The sequence below is a fragment of the Somniosus microcephalus genome, chromosome 29 (genome assembly GCF_052327205.1).
Source record: "Somniosus microcephalus isolate GS21.2 chromosome 29, FLI_Smic_1.0, whole genome shotgun sequence".
NCBI classification, from domain to species: domain Eukaryota; kingdom Metazoa; phylum Chordata; class Chondrichthyes; order Squaliformes; family Somniosidae; genus Somniosus; species Somniosus microcephalus.
In genome coordinates, this window is record NC_141015.1 from 39,302,349 (window position 1) to 39,323,328 (window position 20,980).

Genomic DNA, 20,980 nt, shown 5'->3' on the forward strand with positions numbered 1-20,980 from the left:
TATAAGCACTAATAACAGGAAGAAAGAGAAATAAAGCGAGATCGTCCTTCATGCCCAGCTAGGGATGCCAGTGACAACTGGAAAGTGAACAATCGCTTCATTACCCAATTTCACGATTCTTGACTGTCGGTCAAACAGCCTTTCCCCCTGTCCCCACTTCCAATATTTTTAGAACTAATAAAAGGAAAGCATTTAAAAGAAAATGATACAGACGCACAATTTTTAAGAAAACGGCCCGATGACCTTTCTCCTGGGTGCTGCGTCCTGGAGATTCGTCTGCGGTTTCTGAAGACTCTCCAGGGCAATCCTGGAGTGTTGGCAAACACCCCCCTGCACCCAGCTGACCACATCATCATCATTATCATCTGCTACAGGCACTCGGGCAGTGGCTGCAGAGCTGAGCAGCTGTGGAACAGTCCATTCCACAGGCACCAGGGAGGGAATCCAACTCAAGACGCTGGCAGGGGCCGGCAAAAACTTTGCAAAAAAAAGTGCTCTCCCTGGCAAAGAAAACAAAAAAACAGAACGAGTTCAATTTAAACCGCCCGGTTTTGCAGGGGAGCTGGGCAGACGCGGGTCCACGCCAGCCGCACAGTTACAAAGTTCCGCCCACCCCTTGTCCTGCAAAGTGGAGCCTGAGCAGGAGCAGAGAGCTCGGGCTGCCTCAGAGAGAAGTGCGGGTGCGGACAAGTGAGAGAGCTTTCAGCAGCCGGGTAATGAAACTCAGGTAAAGGAGCTATTCTGATGTTCTTTTAACGTGGTCAGTGCGCAGGGAGCCTCGCTGTCTGGGCGCGCAGGAGGCATGGTGGAGAAAGCCACTTTCTTTACTTTGGAGGACTCTACCCGGATTGTTACGGAATATTCTGCTTACAGCCAGGGGATTCCACTTTTACAGTTGCAGGATAGAAATGATAAACGTCGCAAAAACTGCCACTGACAATTTGTGACGCTGGCAAATTGCTTTTTGACACAGTTCAAACAACCCACTATTCTATCGTGCCTTTAACACAGCAAAACGCTGCAAAGGCTCTTCACAGTAGGACTGCGGGGAAGTGACAGAAAGTGCAGTTGAAGGGGAAGGTTTTATGGTGTATTTTAAAGTTGGGGAAAAATGTAAGAAGAAGGACTTGCATTTCTATAGCGCCTTTCACGACCACCGGACGTCCCAAAGCGCTTCACAGCCAATGAAGTACTTTTTGAAGTGTGGTCACTGTTGTAATGTGGGAAACGCGGCAGCCAATTTGCACACAGCAAGCTCCCACAAACAGCAATGTGATAATGACCAGATAATCTGTTTTAGTGATGTTGGTTGAGGGATAAATATTGGCCCCAGGACACTGGGGAGAACTCCCCTGCTCTTCTTCGAATAGTGCCACAGGATCTTTTACGTCCACCTGGGAGAGCAGACGGGGCCTCGGTTTAACATCTCATCCGAAAGACGGCACCTCTGACAGTGCAGCACCCCCTCAGCACTGCACTGGAAGTGTCAGCCTGGATTATGTGCTCAAGTCTCTGGAGTGGGGGCTTGACCCCACGACCTTCTGACTCAGAGTGCTATCAACTGAGCCATGGCTGATGCCTAAGTTAGCAGGACAGATGGGTTTAGGGAGAGAGTTCCAAGGGTGCGAAGGGTGGAGGGTTTTGCCAGTTTCCCACAGGAGTTACAGCAGAAGACTGGGAGAACTCCCGAAGAATTTCAGGGCCATAGTGTGCGAGATCTGCTGGACAACAAAGTGGTGATGGTAAAGATCATGGTTGAACCAAGGAGCGAATCCAAAATGGCGTGACCTATTAACTGGCCTAAACTTGGAACACTTTGGATATTGAGGTGTGCCACCCCTTTAAATAAATGAACGGTAACACGCAATACACGGGGATAAAGCTTCCCTCTGGACACTGACAGTCGCTGTTTTGTTTATCCAGACATTCATTTCCGACAGTTCAACAGTTGCAAAATGTTCTTCCTAAATGATTCCCAATAGTCCAGGGAATGTTCTCAGCTCCTGACAGCTCATCAGGGTTTGCAAATGGGGCTAATGGAATCCCGTGGATTTATTTTCCGCGATTTTTCGTGCAACTGTTGATGTGTTTCCCTAAATTCCTGTCGGCGGTATTCCTACTCAAGCGTTAACTGTTGCAGCTGAGAGCGCAAATTAAAACCAGCCAAGTGCGAGGACCTGGTGATCTGCTGGAGCTGAGCTGGTGGTCTGGTGATCTACTGGAGCCGAGCTGGTGATCTGGCTGAGTGGGGAAGGGGAGCAGGAAAGCTGTGTTCGAGTTAAGTCATGGACAGTTCAAGGGAAGGGAGGGAATCGGCAAATGATCTTTGTCAATGTGAGCAGGAAGGAAGGTTTTTCGATAGCTTTAAATCTAGGAATGTGGATAATTGAGCCTTACAGTTGTGGAATGACAAATGGTTACACTACACAACTTGCCGAACAATAATGCCGGGCAAGACTGTGACAGACAGGACGGAGCGTGCAACCCATCAACAGCAGTTAACGATCTTGTACTCAGTAATTGAACATTAAATCCACACAGTGGAACTGGACTTTGGAGCATGTGACACTATTCGCGGCCGTCTGCAACAGTCGTACTGCAGCCGTCAATTCCAGCCGTGCTTTCTTACAGTGCAGGGCGTGAGGGCTTGCAATTATGCGCTGGGATAATACCTAGCGGCGAGCTTAACGCGTTCACCTGAAATGACTTTGTTTGCTGTCTCAGCCCCTTGAAAATAAATGTCTTGGGCCACCACCAGGGTCGCAAGAAAACGATCCCCAGCAAGGTAAACCGGGAATTGTAGGGGGCACGTGGCATAGTGGTTATGCTACTGGACTAATTATCCAGAGGCCTGGACTAATGAGCCAGAGACTGTGAGTTCAAATCCCACCACGGCAGCCGGGGAATTTAAATTTAATTAAATAAATCAGTCATGGTGACCCATCTGGTTCACTAATGTCCCTGAAGGAAGGTCTGGCCTATATGTGACAGCAATGTGGTTGACTCTTAACTGCCCTCTGAAATGGTCTAGCAAGTCGCTCAGTTGTAACAAACCGCTACAAAGAAGTGTCATGACCGCAGCGGTTCAAGGCGGCGGCTCACCACCATCTTCTCAAGGGCAGTTGGGGATGGGCAATAAACGCTGGCCAGCGCGGCGACTCCCACATCACGTGACTGAATTTTTAAAAAAAATCGGGAAGATGGGAGGAAACCTGGGGGAGGCCTGAGGTATTCTCAAGGAATTTTAAAAAAGTAAAATAAAGTGAGTCGTCACAACACTGCGCAGTCAATCACACCCAGGAAATAAATACCAAAATAAAAATCTCAAACATTTTGCCAGTAAAACGCTTCCTTCTGCAACATTGACACAACCCGATGGTGATATTCTACTGTCAGAGGTCGGAGGTCAGAGGACTTTTACATAGGATATATGGCACAGAAACAGGCCATTCGGCCCAACCAGTCCATGCCGGCATTTATGCTCCACTCTTTCCTCATCTAAATCCATCAGCGTAACCCTCTATTCCCTCCCTTTTCCCTCATACGCTTGTCTAGCCTCCCCTTAAATGCATCTATACTATTCACCTCAGCCACTCCCTGTGGTAGCGAGTTCCACATTCTCACCACTCTCCGGGTAAAGCAGTTTCTGCTGAATTCCCTATTGGATTTCTTGGTGACTATCTTCTATTTATGGCCTCTGGATCTGCCCCTCCCCGCGAGTGGAAACATTCTCTCGGTATCCACTCTATCAAAACCTTTCATAATTTTCAAGTCCTCTATCAGGTCACCCTTTTCAAGAGAAATGAGCCCCAGCCTGTTCATCCTTTCCCGATCGGTATAACCTCGCATTTCTGGGATTATCCTTGTAAAGCTGATGCATCCCATCCCTGGCAGTGCAGCGGAGAGGCTGCATTAAACATGAAAGGTCAGGACAGATTTCGAATACTCAGCTACAGGGGAAAATAACAAGACCTTAGATTCAGTAAAAGTAGCTCGCACTCAGGAAATCCAAAGCTAAATAGAGCCTTTCATCGGAATCCGGTCAGGAAGAAAGAGGCTGAATAAAAGGCTTTCAAGCGTTGCATCACTTTGTGGGCGACACAACTGGACAGTGGAAAAACTCTGCGGCTGGAAAATATAACATGCTGCGCAACAGGAAAACCAGTGTGTGCTAATAAAGTGCCTTTGTAGACGTGAAAGGTCGACACAAACTCCAGTCTGTAAACAGTCAGCCCCTGGCCTTTGTTTATACTGTAGCCAAACACATTTGTCATATGCAAGCAACATCGCCACGTTTTGTTTCCATGTGAATTACGGCACTTCAACATATGTTTGCAGAATAAAACAACACCGTGCATTTATATAGCGCCTTTAACGTAGTAAAACGTCCCGAGGCGCTTCGCAGGAGCGGTCATCAAGGAAAATTCGACCCCGGGCCACATTAGGGGATATTAGGACAGGTGACCCAAAAGCTTGGTCAAAGAGATAGGTTTTAAGGAGCATCTTATTACAGAATGCGGCAGTACAGAGGGATCTGGGGGTCCTCGTGCATGAAACACAAAAAGTTAGCATGCAGGTACAGCAAGTAATTAGGAAGGCAAATGGAATGTTGGCCTTTGTTGCAAGGGGGATGGAGTATAAAAGTAGGGAAGTCCTGCTACAACTGTACAGGGTATTGGTGAATGCACTTGCGTACAGCTTTGGTCTCCTTATTTAAGGAGGGATATACTTGCATTGGAGGCAGTTCAGAGAAGGTTCACTAGGTTAATTCCTGAGATGAAGGGGTTGTCTTATGAAGAAAGGTTGAGCAGGCTGGGCCTATGCTCATTGGAGTTTAGAAGAATGAGAGGTGATCTTATTAAAACATGTAAGATTCCGAGAGGGCTTGACAGGGTAGATGCAGAGAGGATGTTTCCCCTCATGGGGGAATCTAGAACTGCGGGGCACAATTTCAGGATAAGGGGACACCCTTTTAAGACAGAAATGAGGAGGAATTTCTTCTCTCAGAGGGTCGTGAATCTTTGGAATTCTCTACCGCAGAGAGCTGTGGAGGCGGAGTCACTGAATATATTCAAGGCGGAGATAGACAGATATTTGAGCTACAGGGGAGTCAAGGGTTATGGGGAGTGGGCGGGAAAGTGGAGTTGAGGCCAAGATCAGATCAGCCATGATCTCATTGAATGGCGGAGCAGACTCGATGGGCCGAATGGCCTACTCCTGCTCCTATTTCTTATGTTCTTATATTAAAGGAGGAAAGAGAGGCGGAGAGGTTTAGGGAGGGAATTCCAGAACTTAGGGCCCAGACGGCTGAAGAGTAGGTGAAAGGTGACGTAAGAAAACTACTAGGCACTTGGTCTCAGCATTAAACAAAGCTTTAATCAACTGTTTTACAACATGGAGGTCTAGTTGTGTCCTTCACTAATTCCTGTTAAGAATGTCCTGCGCAAGCTGGGCCCGTGCCCGAGTATTTATACTCTCCCTGGGCAGCGCCACCTGCAGGCCGCTCAGTATTATTTCAGAAGTCTTTCTTTCATAAATGACTGATTCATGTCAAAAAGTGCCTGACAAATTTTACAAGGACAGCAAAGTCCCTTTAGCACAATGACATTATGGCTTCCTGTGTCTCTCATGCTTAACTTATGCTTTTGGTTGATTAACGGGCTACTTCAATGTCCCCTGGGCTCAGGCATGACTCGTGGTACGTTCCGTGAGATTAGCCCCCAAGAGAAAGGCCGACAGCTCAGTAAACTGCAAAGGTGAGTTGGAGGAAGGAAATGGGAATGTAAGTTGTGAGGAGGATGCAAGGAGGCTTCAAGGGGATATAGACAGGCTAAGCGAGTGGGCAAGAACATGGCCAAAGCAATATAATGTGGAGAAATGTAAAGTTATCCACTTTGGTAGGAAATATAGAAAAGCAGAGTATTTTTTAAATGGTGAGAGATTGGGAAATGTTGGTGTTCAGAGGGACCTGGGTGTCCTTGTACACGAATCACTGAAAGTTAACATGCAGGTGCAGCAAGCAATTAAGAAAGCAAATGGTATGTTGGCCTTTATTACAAGAGGATTTGAGTATAAGAGTAAAGATGTCTTACTGCAATTATATAGGGCCCTGGTGAGACCACACCTGGAGTATTGTGTACAGTTTTGGTCTCCTTTCCTAAGGAAGGATATACTTGCCATAGAGGGAGTGCAATGAAGGTTCACCAGACTGGTTCCTGGGATGGGGGATTGTCCTATGAGGAGAGATTGAGTAGACGAGGCCTATATTCTCTAGAGTTTAAAAGAATGAGACGTGATCTCATTAAAACAGACACAATTCTTACAGGGCTTGACAGGGTCGATGCAGGGAGGATGTTTCCCCTGGCTGGGGAGTCTAGAACCAGGGGTCACAGTCTCAGAATAAAGGGTCGGCCATTTGGGACTGAGATGAGGAGAAATTTCTTCACTCAGAGGGTGGTGAATCTTTGGAATTCTCTACCCCAGAGGGCTGTGGAGGCTCAGTCATTGGGTATATTCAAGACAGAGATCGATAGGTTTTTGAATATTAAGGGAATCGAGTGATATGGGGATAGTGCAGGAAAGTGGAGATGAGGTAGAAGATCAGCCAGGATCTTATTGAATGGCAGAGCAGGCTCGAGGGGCCGAATGGCCGATTCCTGCTCCTATTCCTTATGTTCTTAAATCTCCTCATTCTCCTTTACTCAGTGACAGGATAAGAATGTGCTTCAGTGACGAGACACAGAGAAAGAGAGTGAAAGGAAGAGAGTAAGAGAAAAAGAAAGAGAGAGGGCGACAGAGAGTGAAAGTGAGAGAGACAGAAAGAGGCAGAGAGGAAGAGATAGAGAGAAACAGAGAGAAAGAGACGAGAGAGAGACAAAAATACAAAAAGAGGAACAAATCAAAGTGAATGAGACAGACGGACAAAGGGAGAGAGCGAGAGAGACAGAGGGAGAGACAAAAAGCAGAGAACAGGATAAAGCGGGGGCTGGGGGAGGGGGAGGGTGAGATCATAACTTGAGCCCCGAGTGATGAAAGTTTATCAAAGAGCAAGTAATTTAATAATTAATATCCCCATAACACTTCTAAACACTGCCCAGAAATGAGCCTGAGCAGTCCAAGACTGCGTGGGGAAAACCTCAACTGTGTAAGGCGACTTGGGACGTCCTGCGGTCATGAAAGGCGCTATATAAATGCAAGTTTTTTCTTTCTTACTCTCATTACTTGAATGTCTAGTTATCATTCTCCTTTACCCTACGCCCCCCCCTTGGGTTTATTTCCAGCTCGGTGTGTTTAAACATGGCCAGCTATTCCGTTGTGCCCAACACGTGCTCCACGCATGGAGCGGGTCCCTGAGATTACACTCAATCTCCTGTGACTGTAGCACTTGAACTGAAAATGAGAGCCAACGTTTTAGTTCCTTTGATTACATCCCTGCACGCTATGATGAATGGAAATCGGTGTCAAGCCGAGCGGCACATCACTGTAATCATCTTTATTAACTGCACTGGGCTCCCTCTCCAGCAACGTGGATCTGTAGAAATGGCTGCTTATGCGAAAGGGCTGCAGTTTTCCCTCGTGTTGGCGTCCAATGGAAGCACTGGTGGACGATGACACAGGCCATCGCACTAACTGTCAAGAGCAAGAGGCAGAGAGAAGGAAATATAGAGGCCAAAATATCCTCAGGATAGAAAGAAAATAGGAGCAGGAGTCGGCCATTCGGCCCTTCGAGCCTGCTCCGCCATTCAATATGATCATGGCTGATCCTCTATCTCAATACCATATTCCCGCTCTCTCCCCATACCCCTTGATGCCTTTTGTGTCTAGAAATCTATCTATCTCCTTCTTAAATATATTCAGTGACTTGGCCTCCACAGCCTTCTGTGATAGAGAATTCCACAGGTTCACCGCCCTCTGAGTGAAGAAATTTCTCCTCATCTCAGCCCTAAATGTCCTACCCCGTATCCTGAGATTGTGGCCCCTCGTTCTAGACCCCCAGCCAGGGGAAACATCCTCCCTGCATCCAGTCTTTTTATATCCTTTTTAGAATGGGAGGAGGCTCGTGTGGAGCACAAACACCGGCATAGACTAGTTGGACCGAATGGCCTGTTTCTGCACTGTCGTTTCGATGTAATATCTTGAGGGTAATTTTGACTTTGTGCGATTGTGTAAAAGGCCGATATCGGATCAGACGCCTGGTGTACATCCCCCGATTGAACTCAATGGAATCGAAAATCGGGGGAGATGTGTTACGGCGGCTGATCCGATATTGGCCTTTTTACACCATCGGCCAGAGCCAACATTAACCCCCCCCCTTGTTTCTCCCAAGTCCAGAATGATAATGAGGTGTGGCCTCTTCCTGAGTATAAGAGTAAGGAAGTCTTGCTCCAATTGTACAGGGCCTTGGTGAGACCACACCTGGAGTACTGGGCACAGTTTTGGTCTCCTTATCTAAGGAAGGATATACTTGCCTTAGAGGCAGTGCAACGAAGGTTCACTAGATTGATTCCTGGGATGAGGGGGCTGTCCTATGAGGAAAGATTGTGTAGAATGGGCCGATACTCTCTGGAGTTTAGAAGAATGAGAGGGGATCTCATTGAAACATACAAGACTCTGAGGGGGATTGACAGGGTAGATGCTGAGAGGTTGTTTCCCTTGGCTGGAGAGTCTAGAACTAGGGGGCATAATCTCAGAATAAGGGGTCGGCCATTTAGGACTGAGATGAGGAGGAATTTCTTCACTCAGAGGGTGTTGAATCTTTGGAATTCTCTGCCCCAGAGGGCTGTGGAGGCTCAGTCGTTGAGTATATTCAAGGCTGAGATCGATAGATTTTTGGACTTTAGGGGAATCAAGGGATATGGAGATCGGGCGGGAAAGTGGAGTTGAGGTCGATGATCAGCCATGATCTTATTGAATGGCGGAGCAGGCTCGAGGGGCCGTGTGGCGGAGCAGGCTCGAGGGGCCGTGTGGCGGAGCAGGCTCGAGGGGCCGTGTGGCGGAGCAGGCTCGAGGGGCCGTGTGGCGGAGCAGGCTCGAGGGGCCGTGTGGCGGAGCAGGCTCGAGGGGCCGTGTGGCGGAGCAGGCTCGAGGGGCCGTGTGGCGGAGCAGGCTCGAGGGGCCGTGTGGCGGAGCAGGCTCGAGGGGCCGTGTGGCGGAGCAGGCTCGAGGGGCCGTGTGGCGGAGCAGGCTCGAGGGGCCGTGTGGCGGAGCAGGCTCGAGGGGCCGAGTGGCGGAGCAGGCTCGAGGGGCCGTGTGGCGGAGCAGGCTCGAGGGGCCGTGTGGCGGAGCAGGCTCGAGGGGCCGTGTGGCGGAGCAGGCTCGAGGGGCCGTGTGGCGGAGCAGGCTCGAGGGGCCGTGTGGCGGAGCAGGCTCGAGGGGCCGTGTGGCGGAGCAGGCTCGAGGGGCCGAGTGGCGGAGCAGGCTCGAGGGGCCGTTTGGCGGAGCAGGCTCGAGGGGCCGAGTGGCGGAGCAGGCTCGAGGGGCTGAGAGGCGGAGCAGGCTCGAGGGGCCATATGGCCTACTCCTGCTCTTACTTCTTACGTTGTTATGTTCTTACTTCCATTTTGAAGTCGCATCACACAGAGGATGCTGAGCCTGCTTGATGGAGCAAGACTTTTCACCTCTGTCATGGGAGTTGGGAAAATGGGGTCACTTAAGAAACAAAATAAGGAAACTGCCAGAAACACTCACCAGGCCAGGCAGTATCTATTGCGAGAACAGGCAGGTTGAGATTTCAGGTGTGGACTCTTCGTCAGGGCTGGAAGGTATTGCAGACAAACAGCATTTAAAAAGGAACAGGGCAAGTGGAAGGAGGGGGGAGAACACACGCACTCACTCACTCGCGTGAGAAGGAATAGAATGACCTGTGAAAGTGCTCCTGTGGAAAACAGGAGACGGTTAAACGGCAGAAGTGATTATTAACATGAATCAACTGGAGACTTAATGAGAAAAAATAGCAAAGACATTTATGAGATGCAGAGACGGGTGAATAGCTCGGGCGCTGGGGATAAGGCAGGTCGAATGGAGGCATAAAAACTGGGCAAAGCGGAGCAGGGTCCAGCAACCCAGGGAGAAGAGAAATGCAGACCGTCCTGGCAGAACCTTACAGGTGATTCTGTTTCTTCTCCTGTGTGCGCACATGCGAATCTGCATCTGCCTGTGTCTGTGTGTCTGTGTCTATGTCTTCCCTCCCTTCCACTTGTTCTCTTCCTTTTCAAACGTTGCTCATCTGGAATATCTTCCCGTTTCGGTGACGGGTCCCCACCTGAAATGTCAATCTTGTCTCTGTTCTCTCCACAGATACCGCCCTCTGACTCGCTCAGTGTTTCCAGCCGTTTCGGCATTTGTTTCAGGTTTCCAGCATTGGCGGTGTGTTGGATTTTTGTTCATTTAAGAAAGAGACAGACGGGGAGGCGGTGGGGCTGGTTCTGAAGCAAGAGATCAAACGGGCTCTTCAACCCACACCATCTGGTGAGTTGATGGCAATTCTCATCGCTGGTAACTGAAGTCCGATCAACTTGGACTGAACAGTAGAGCAATACTGGTGAAGGAGATCAGAGCCCGGACAGTGTGCTGGCTCACAGAGGGACTGCGGACAGGAGGGGGGGGAACAGGGAAAGGGGCTATGGGATTGGGGAAAGGGGCTATGGGATTGGGGAACGGGGGTATGGGATTGGGGAAAGGGGGTATGGGATAAGGGGAAAGGGGGTATGGGATTGGGGACAGGGGGTATGGGATTGGGGACAGGGGGTATGGGATAGGGGACAGGGGGTATGGGATTAGGGACAGGGGGTATGGGATTGGGGACAGGGGGTATGGGATTGGGGACAGGGGGTATGGGGTTGGGGACAGGGGGTATGGGATTGGGGACAGGGGGTATGGGATTGGGGACAGGGGGTATGGGATTGGGGACAGGGGGTGTGGGATTGGGGACAGGGGGTGTGGGATTGGGGACAGGGGGTGTGGGATTGGGGACAGGGGGTGTGGGATTGGGGACAGGGGGTGTGGGATTGGGGACGGGGGTATGGGATTGGGGACAGGGGGTATGGGATTGGGGACAGGGGGTATGGGATTGGGGACAGGGGGTATGGGATTGGGGACAGGGGGTATGGGATTGGGGACAGGGGGTATGGGATTGGGGACAGGGGGTATGGGATTGGGGACGGGGGTATGGGATTGGGGACAGGGGGGTATGGGATTGGGGACAGGGGGTATGGGATTGGGGACAGGGGGTATGGGATTGGGGACAGGGGGTATGGGATTGGGGACAGGGGGTATGGGATTGGGGACAGGGGGTATGGGATTGGGGACAGGGGGTATGGGATTGGGGACAGGGGGTATGGGATTGGGGACAGGGGGTATGGGATTGGGGACAGGGGGTATGGGATTGGGGACAGGGGGTATGGGATTGGGGACAGGGGGTATGGGATTGGGGACAGGGGGTATGGGATAGAGGACAGGGAGTATGGGATGGAGGTAGGAGATTGGGGGTATGGGATTGGGGAGAGGGTATGGGATTGGGGACAGGGGGTATGGGATTGGGGACAGGGTATGGGATTGGGGACAGGGGGTATGGGATTGGGGACAGGGTATGGGACAAGGGGGCATTGGATGGGGAATAGTGGGTATGAGGCAGGGCTATGGGGAGAGAGCAGGGGAGTGGGAACAATTGGAGAGCTCACACAGGCATGATGGGCCAAATGGCCTCCTGTACAGTAATGCTGTGAATAGATGAACACAGCACTTCCGGTATACTGCACTGAATCTTATCACACATATTAAGTTAACAGAAGGCATTGGTTAAATGTGAGAAACAGGCTTTGCCTGTATTACTCCTTTCAGAGCGATGTCTCTGTGACAGTGATGGAAGAGCCCGCGTTGCTTTGTTAAATTTGAGATCTCCCCCACTGAAGGAAAACATTTCTCCTGGATATTCAGATATATTAGCAGGTTAAAAAAAGACTTTTCACGAACGGCTGAGCCATTGAAGATAACAGAGAAACAGGAAAGGTGGGTTCAGTCTGACTTTGAGGACGTGGGTCTACATTTCATCACGCCTAACCAGCGGGAGGATCTGAAGGAATTAACCATTAATCACTGAGTGACGTGCCTCGGAAAGTTGCGGTGTTGGATAAGTGACAGAGGACGTGCGAGGAGCTGCTGAGGAATTTGATTTACACCCTATTAGCAAGCTGACCTGTTAACTCTCATGTGAGTTATGGTCAATTCCGGGAGTGGATATAAATCATCTTCTTTGCTCTTGGTCATGTACCCTGTTTATATTGCACATTAACTATCTCTTTTCTTGAGCTTATGAAATCTTCCTATTTTCTCCCCTGGGTCCTATTATGATTGTAGCTTAAAGGATAGATAGCAGACCTGTCCCTGGCCCTGTGCTAATTATACTCTAAATCGCCATGAGTAGGAGACCACACCAGGGGTTGATTCCACGCCGACTTTCTGCCCAGACCCTCCTTGCTCTAAAGCAGCACTTCCGACTTGATTTACATTCCCTCAAGCTTCACGTGCCGCGCGCTCTCCTGTCTGTTGGGAGCTTGATTCATGGACCGCAGCACAACAGGTGCTGCTGACCACACTGTAGTTACTGATCGCAGAGTTTGCGGAAGGAATCTTGGCCAGGACACCAAGAGAACTACCTATTCTTCCTTCAAATATTGCCGCATGGGATATTTTATCGGGGCCTGATTGGGTTTAAGTGTCTCCTCCAAAAGCCGCCACCCACAGTGTCGCGCTCCCACAGCAGGATTCCAAAGTGCCAGCCTAGGTGACGTGCTCAAGAGTGGAGTGGGGCTCAGACCCACATCTTCTGAAGCAGAGGGAAGCATGCCACCCACTGAAACACAGACTTGCATTTCTACAGCGCCTTTCACGACCTCAGAACATCCCAAAGCGCTTTACAGCCAATGAAGTACTTTTGAAGTGTAGTCGCCGTTGTAATGTGGGCAACGCGGCAGCCAAACTGCGCACAGCAAGCTCCCACAAACAGCAACGTGATAATGTTTAAGTGATGTTGGTTAAAGGATAAATATTGGCTCCAGGACACCGGGGCGAACTCCCCTGCTCCTCTTCAAAATAGTGGCCGTGCGATCCTTTATTCCGCCCGAGAGAGTAGACGGGGCCTCGGTTTAACGTCTCATCCGAAAGGCGGCACCCCTGGCAGTGTAGCACCGGAGTGCCGGCCTAGATTATATGCTCATGTCCTCTGGAGTGGGACCCGAACCCACAACCTTCTGACTGAGAGGTGAGACTGCTGGTACGTGAGCCACGGCCGTCACCGAGGTGATGCGATATGTTGGCCCGGATTTTACGGGGCCTTTGACCGCGTACGCACAGTGCTGCGTGGGCGGGAAAACCCGGGACCTGCGATCCGGCAGGTTTCAGCTCGACCGATCATCCGCGTGCGCAGGAAACGGACGTTCGCGGGCGGAGTTGGGCGATTTGCCCAGCGAATGCCCACAAAACCCTCACGCCTGGTAAAAGCAGGCCTGGGGCCTTCTTATACCAGCGTAAGGGTCAAAATGAATATTAAAATAACATTTTTAAAATCATTTAAAAATCTTTAAAATTACTTCAGGTTATTTTTGGCCCCTTTAAAAAATGTTAAATTAATTTTTTTGCAAAAAAATTACATTTTTGTTTTAAACATTTAATTCAATTGTATTTTTAAAAATTAATTTTAAACATGTGGTGATTATTTTTATTTAGGTTGCGTGAAAGTGTTTTTTTTTAATGTCGTTTCTAATATGCTCATGGGGATTCCGTATGCAAATAAGCATAATGAGAATTCCCCCCCTTTTTTGATTGGTTAGGCCAGCACACGTGATCCCAGGGACGCTTGCGAACCGCGTGCGCCCCTGGGATACGTGGACCTGTACGCAGGCCGCAGGCGCCCGCAGGCCCGGGACTGCAAGAGTTCGAAGTCACCGGGTAGGTGCGAATCATTCTTGCGGATCGGAGGCATTCGGCTGCGGGAAGCCTCCGACCCGCAATCTTAGATCCATCGAGGAAGAGATAAGAATTGAAAATAGAATGAGAGTAAACGAGCAAGAAATATGAAAACAGATTGTAAGTGCTTCTACCAGTATGTAAAAAGGAAGAGTGAAGCAAAAGTAAGCATTGGTCATTTAGAGGCTGAGTTAGGTGAAATTATAATGGGGAACAAGGAAATGGCAGAGATTTTAAATAAATATTGTATATCTGTCTTCATAGTAGAAGACACAAAAAGCATCCCCAAAATAAGTATAGATTGTGGATTACATAAATAATTTCTGAACAGCCCCAATTCCTCTAAATTCATCTGCTTGCCTTCATTTCTTCAGCCACAAGGCAGGACAACCAATCTTCAATATCACTTCAGAGAACAATCTCTTGCACAACAGGAGCCCGGCTGAGTGAATTCTGGAGGTGACCGGTGTTGAACAGCAAGTGTAGTGCACGTGTTGAGCTACACATTAATCGCTCCACCATTGGCGGCCGTGCCTTCAGCTGCCTGGGCCCTAAGCTCTGGAATTCCCTCCCTAAACCTCTCCACCTCTCCTTCCTTCTTTAAGATGCTCCTTAAAACCTACCTCTTTGACCAAGCTTTTGGTCACCTGCCCTAATATCTCCTTACGTGGCTCGGTGTCAAAGTTTGTTTGGATTACACTCCTGTGAAACGCCTTGGGACGTTTTACTACATTAAAGGCGCTATATAAATACAAGCGGTTGTTGCGTTGTTATTAAATTTACTGCTGCACCTTTGACCATCAAAAATATCTCATCTGACCAAAAAATAAATCCTTCTGATATTTTCTGACAGCAATTTTGAACCAACTCTGAAAGCGTACTCTCAGCTAGATGTGGTGCAACCTTCATCCCAAGTTTGAGAAATCTGATACTAACCTAACGATGTGTGTAGCCTGGGTATTGTACGAGGAGATACCGAACACCAAATGCTGACTGTCGCAAATACTGAAACCCTTCTGGAGAAAAGGTAACAAAAAAATTCAACTGGTCTGATAGTATAAGCTAAACTGCATAGCTGCTTTTTATTCAGTTATGTGGAGAGGCTGGAGAAGCTGGGGTTGTTCTCCTTAGAGCAGAGAAGGTTAAGAAAGAAAGACTTGCATTTCTACAGCACCTTTCACAACCACAGGGAGCTAGGGGCAGGGTTAAGGAGCAGGACCTCAAAGGTTGTAATCTCTGGATTACTCCCGGTGCCACGTGCTAGTGAGTATAGGAATAGGAGGATAGAACAGATGAATGCGTGGCTAAAGGGATGGTGCAGGAGGGAGGGCTTTAGTTTCCTGGATCACTGGGACTGCTTCTGGGGCAGGTGGGACTTGTACAAGTCGGACGGTTTACACCTGAACCAGAGGGGAACCAATATCCTTGCGGGGAGGTTTGCTAGCACTGCTGGGGGGGGTTTAAACTAACTCGGCAGGGGGATGGGATACAGAGTGGAGCTATAGTAGGGGGTGAGGTACAGCCAAATACGGAGGAAAAAACAAGTCAGCAGGGAAGGCAGAGCAAAGATGTGAAGGCAAAAGGGAATATGGCAGGGCTGGAATGCATTTATTTTAATGCAAGGAGTCTTGCAAATAAGGTGGATGAACTGAAGTTGTTGATGAACACATGGGAGTACGATATTGTGGCTATCACGGAGACATGGTTGAGGGAGGGTCAGGACTGGCAGCTGAATATTCCGGGGTATAGAATCTTCAGGCGAGACAGAGGGGGGGGTAAAAGGGGAGGGGGTGTTGCAATATTAATTAAGGAGTCTATTACTGCTGTAAGGAGGGATGATATATTAGCGGGTTCCTCTAATGAGGCCATATGGGTAGAACTTAAAAACAAAAAGGGGGCAAGCACCTTGCTGGGAGTGTACTATAGGCCCCCAAACAGCCAGGGGGAGATAGAGGAACAGATATGCAGGCAAATCTCAGAGAAGTGCGAAAATAATAGGGTAATAATAGTGGGGGATTTCAACTTCCCCAATATAAATTGGGATAGTCAGAGTGTGAAAGGCTTGGAGGGTGAAAAATTCTTAAAGTGCATTCAGGAAAGCTTTTTGAGCCAACATGTAGAAGGTCCTACAAGAGAGGGAGCGGTGCTGGACCTAATTCTAGGGAATGGAGACGGGCAGGTGGTGGACGTGTCTGTAGGAGAGCATTTTGGCGATAGTGACCACAATTCGGTGAGATTTAAGGTGGTCATGGAAAAAGACAAAGACGGCCCGGAAATAAGGGTTCTAAATTGGGGGAAGGCAGATTTTAATAAGATAAGACAGGATCTGGCCAAAGTGGACTGGGAGCAGCTACTTATAGGAAAATCCACATCAAAACAGTGGGAGGCTTTCAGAAGGGAAATAGAGAGAGTACAACACCAACATGTTCCTGTAAGGGTCAAGGGTGGGACCAACAAGCAAAGGGAACCTTGGATGACAAAGGACATACAAAAATGCATTAGGAAAAAAAGGGGGGCTTTTGGCAGTTACAAAAGACAAAAGACGGTGGAAGCCCTAGAGGAGTATAAGAGGTGCAGGGGCATACTTAAAAAGGAAATTAGGAGGGCGAGGAGGGGCCATGAAATAACACTGGCGAGCAAGATAAAGGAAAATCCTAAGATGTTTTATAAGTATATTAAGGGCAAGAGGATAACCAGGGAAAGGGTAGGGCCCATTAGGGACCAAAGTGGCAAGCTGTGTGTAGAGCCAGAAGAAGTAGGTGGGGTTTTAAATGAATTTTTTGCCTCCGTGTTCACTGTGGAGAAAGATGATGTAGGCATAGAAATCGGGCAAGGGGACTGTGACATACTTGAACATATTAGCATCGAGAGGGAGGAGGTACTAGCGGTTTTAGCAGGCCAAAAAGTGGATAAATCCCCAGGCCCGGACGAGATGTATCCCAGGCTGTTGTGTGAGGCAAGGGAGGAGATTGCGGGGGCTCTGACACAAATTTTCAGAACCTCTCTGGCCACAGGGGATGTACCAGAGGACTGGAGAACAGCTAACGTAGTACCATTATTCAAGAAGGGTAGCAGGGATAAACCAGGGAATTACAGGCCAGTGAGCCTAACATCTGTGGTAGGGAAATTATTGGAAAAAATTCTGAGGGACAGAATTAGTCTCCACTTGGAGAGGCAAGGATTAATCGGGGATAGTCAGCATGGCTTTGTCAAGGGTAAATCATGTCTGACCAATCTGATTGAATTTTTCGAGGGGGTGACTAGCTGTGTAGATGAGGGAAATGCTGTGGATGTGGTTTACATGGACTTCAGTAAAGCTTTTGACAAAGTCCCGCATAGGAGACTGGTCAAGAAGGTAAGAGCCCATGGGATCCAGGGGGCCTTGGCGCGTTGGATCCTAAACTGGCTGAGTGGCAGGAGGCAGAGGGTGATGGTCGAAGGTTGCTTTTGTGACTGGAAGCCTGTGTCCAGTGGGGTACCTCAGGGATCGGTGCTGGGTCCCTTGCTGTTTGTGATCTACATTAACGATTTGGATGAGAATGTAAAGGGTATGATCAGTAAGTTCGCGGATGACACGAAAATTGGTGGGGTGGTAAATTGCGAGGAGGAAAGTCTCAGGCTACAGGACGATATTAACGGGTTGGTCAGATGGGCGGAAAAGTGGCAAATGGAATTTAACCCGGAAAAATGCGAGGTGATGCATTTTGGACGGTCAAATAAGGCAAGGGAATACACAATGGGTGGTAGGGCCCTCGGAAGTACAGAGGGTCAGAGGGACCTTGGTGTACATGTACATAGATCCCTGAAGGCAGCGGAGCAGGTAGATAAGGTGGTTAAAAAGGCATATGGGATACTTGCCTTCATTAGCAGAGGCATAGAATATAAGAGTAGGGAGGTTATGATGGAGCTGTACAAAACGCTGGTGAGGCCACAGCTGGAGTACTGTGTGCAGTTCTGGTCGCCTCACTATAGGAAGGATGTGATTGCTCTGGAGAGGGTGCAGAGAAGATTCACCAGGATGTTACCTGGGATGGAGCGCCTTAGCTATGAAGAGAGACTCTACAGGCTGGGGTTGTTTTCCTTGGAGCAAAGGAGGCTGAGGGGGGACCTGATTGAGGTGTACAAAATGATGAGGGGCATAGATAGGGTAGATAAAGAGGAACTTTTCCCCTTAGTAGGGGGGTCAATAACAAGGGGGCACAGATTCAGGGTAAGGGGCAGGAGATTTAGGGGGGATTTGAGGAGGAACTTTTTCACCCAGAGGGTGGTTGGAAGCTGGAACTCACTGCCTGAAAGGGTGGTAGAGGCAGGAACCCTCACAACATTCAAGAAGCATTTGGATGAGCGCTTGAAATGCCATTGCATACAAGGCTATGGACCAAATGCTGGAAAATGGGATTAGACTGGACAGGGATGGATGGGCGGCGCAGACACGATGGGCCGAAGGGCCTCTTTCTGTGCTGTAAAACTCTATGACTCTATGACTCTATGACAACCTCAAGATGTCCCAAAGTGCTTTACAGCCAATGAAGTACTTTTGAAGTGTAGTCACTGTTGTAATGTAGGAAACGCACAGCAAGCTCCCACAAACAGCAATGTGATAATGACCAGCTAGTCTGTTTTAGTGATGTTGGTTGGGGGATAAACATTGGCCCCAGGACACCGGGGAGAACTCCCCTGCTCTTCTTCGAAATAGTGCCATGGGATTTTTTTATGTGCACCTGAGAGGGCAGACGGGGCCTCAGTTTAACCAAAAGACAACCCCTCCGACAGTGCAGCACCCACTCAGCACCGCACTGGAGTGTCGGCCTGAATTTTGTGCTCAAGTCTCTGGAGTGGGACTTGAACCCACAACCTTCTGACTCAGAGGCGAGTATGCTACCCACTGAGCCACTGGCTGACACATTTAATAGAGGTGTTCAAAATCATGAAGAGTTTCGATAGGGTAAATAAAGAGAAACTGTTTCCAGTGGCAGGAGGGTCGGTAACCACAGGACACAGATTTAAGATAATTGTCAAAAGAACCAGAGGGGAGATGAGGAGAATTTTTTTTACACAGCGAGCTGTTGTGATCTGGAATGCGCTGCCTCAAAGGACGGCGGAAGCAGATTCAATAATAACTTTCAAAAGGGAATTGGATAAATACTTGAAAAGGAAAAAAATTGCTCAGTTATGGGAAAAGGACAGGGGAGTGGGAGAGCTCTTTCAAAGAGCTCAGGCACGATGGGCCGAAAGGCCTCCTTCTGTGCTGCATCATTTGATGATTTTCAAGGGTTTGGGGATGTCCACAGGAGCAGGGCAAGGTTCCTCTAATCACTGTGCGTTAGTAACACTGTAAACATAAACACAACTTTACTCTTTTGCATAAGTATCATCTACTATTAAGTTTTAAGACACTAAGGTTGTCTACAATAGGCTAGAACAAGGTTGTATTTTACAAAAAGAATGATCAATTCCATCTCTCATACGACCAAGAATTAATATTTTCATGAAAGGTAATGCTCACTTACAGCTCTTAAGCAGCCCTATAGCTTCATAAGGCCACAGGTCAATTTGTAATCATTTGGGCGTTAACTAGTTTGACTCCAATCTTCTCGATGTTATGTTATAAGTCATACTTGATTTTGAGGTCTTTTCAATGCAAGTACGCTTTGTGTAATTCAATGAACAAATCCAAGTTCCAAGATCTTAAGGATGAGGATGGGTGACTGTCTACAAGAAGGGGAATTGTGGGGCTAGTCACCTGGATAATATACCCTACCGCACCCCCACCCCACTCTTCTTATGTTCTTCTGTAGAACTAGCAGGGAGCAAAAGAAATAGGAGCAGGAGTGGTCATTCAATGAGATCATGGCTGATCTTCTACCTCAACTCCACTTTCCTGCACTATCCCCACATCCCTTGATTTTCTTAATATCCAAAAATCTATCGCTCTCTGTCTTGAATATACTCAACGACTGAGCCTCCACAGCCCTCCGGGGTAGAGAATTCCAAAGATTCACCACCCTCTGAGTGAAGAATTTTCTCCTCATCTCAGTCCTAAATGGCCGACCCCTTATTCTGAGACTGTGACCCCTGGTTCTTGACTCCTCAGCCAGGGAAAACATCCTCCCTGCATCTACCCTGTCAAGCCCTGTAAGAATTTTGTATGTTTCAATGAGATCACCTCTCATTCTTCTAAAATCTAGAGAATATAGGCCGAGTCTACTCAATCTCTCCTCATAGGACAATCCCCCATCCCAGGAACCAGTCTGGTGAACCTTCGTTGCACTCCCTCTATGGCAAGTATATCCTTCCGAAGGTAAGGAGAACAAAACTGTACCCAATACTCCAGGTGTGGTCTCAGCAGGGCACAAATTGGGAATTTCACTCAAGGAGACTATAAACATGGCTTGTGTGGCGAATATAAACATCACCCTGGTACGGTCATGGGTGGTCTGTGGAAGCTGGAAACTCAAGCACATTGTTGGTTCTGTGGATGGCTCTTTGCACTGCATCTGACTTGGGAGAGCTTGATGCTGGCAACAGATGCTAAAATGAGGGGGAAAAAGCGTTCCAGTCACTTGCGTTGAGATCCCCCACCTTAATCAGCGTAAAAATCTATCAAAAAAGTATTGAAAGTAAAATTAAACAAAATTCTCAGGAACTGACACTTACGCCAGAATGAGATTGAGAAGAGTTATGAACCAGAAGAATTATTTGGATGAATAATTGCAGATGATTTGTTTTTTTCCCTCTTCATTACTTAAGTTCACTGAAGCTGAAGGTTACAAATGAGTATGAAGCATTTCACCTACGTGAAGATTTAAAATTTCCTAACGTGCTTACTGATTGTAAAGCACTTAACTGTGGCCCATACTGTACAATGTAATAATCTTCATTGGTTGTCATTCCAAAAGAGTTTATGATGTGGGATAAAAGGAATTCTTTCAGTTCCAAGACTCCTTCACTTTCAATGTGCTTGCAGGATAAAGGAGTCAAGACAATACACCAAGGAAAGAGAACATAATCTGTGCTT

At 48.3% G+C, this 20,980-nt stretch overlaps 1 protein-coding gene across 5 annotated transcripts in view; it reads left to right on the forward strand.

Moving 5' to 3' along the window:
- Positions 1-400: 400 nt before the first annotated feature.
- LOC147098676 (uncharacterized protein C10orf105-like) overlaps positions 401-20,980 on the forward strand; it is a 33,426-nt gene continuing 12,846 nt past the window's right edge. Inside the window, exons 1-3 of one of the 5 annotated variants that reach the window (XM_085970671.1) lie at positions 401-727; positions 10,297-10,467; positions 14,816-14,989. The gene's annotated coding sequence lies outside the window, so the exon portion shown is untranslated. The remainder of the gene's footprint in view (positions 728-10,296; positions 10,468-14,815; positions 14,990-20,980) is intronic. The other 4 variants (XM_085970669.1, XM_085970670.1, XM_085970673.1 and 1 more) reach the window with 4 other exon arrangements.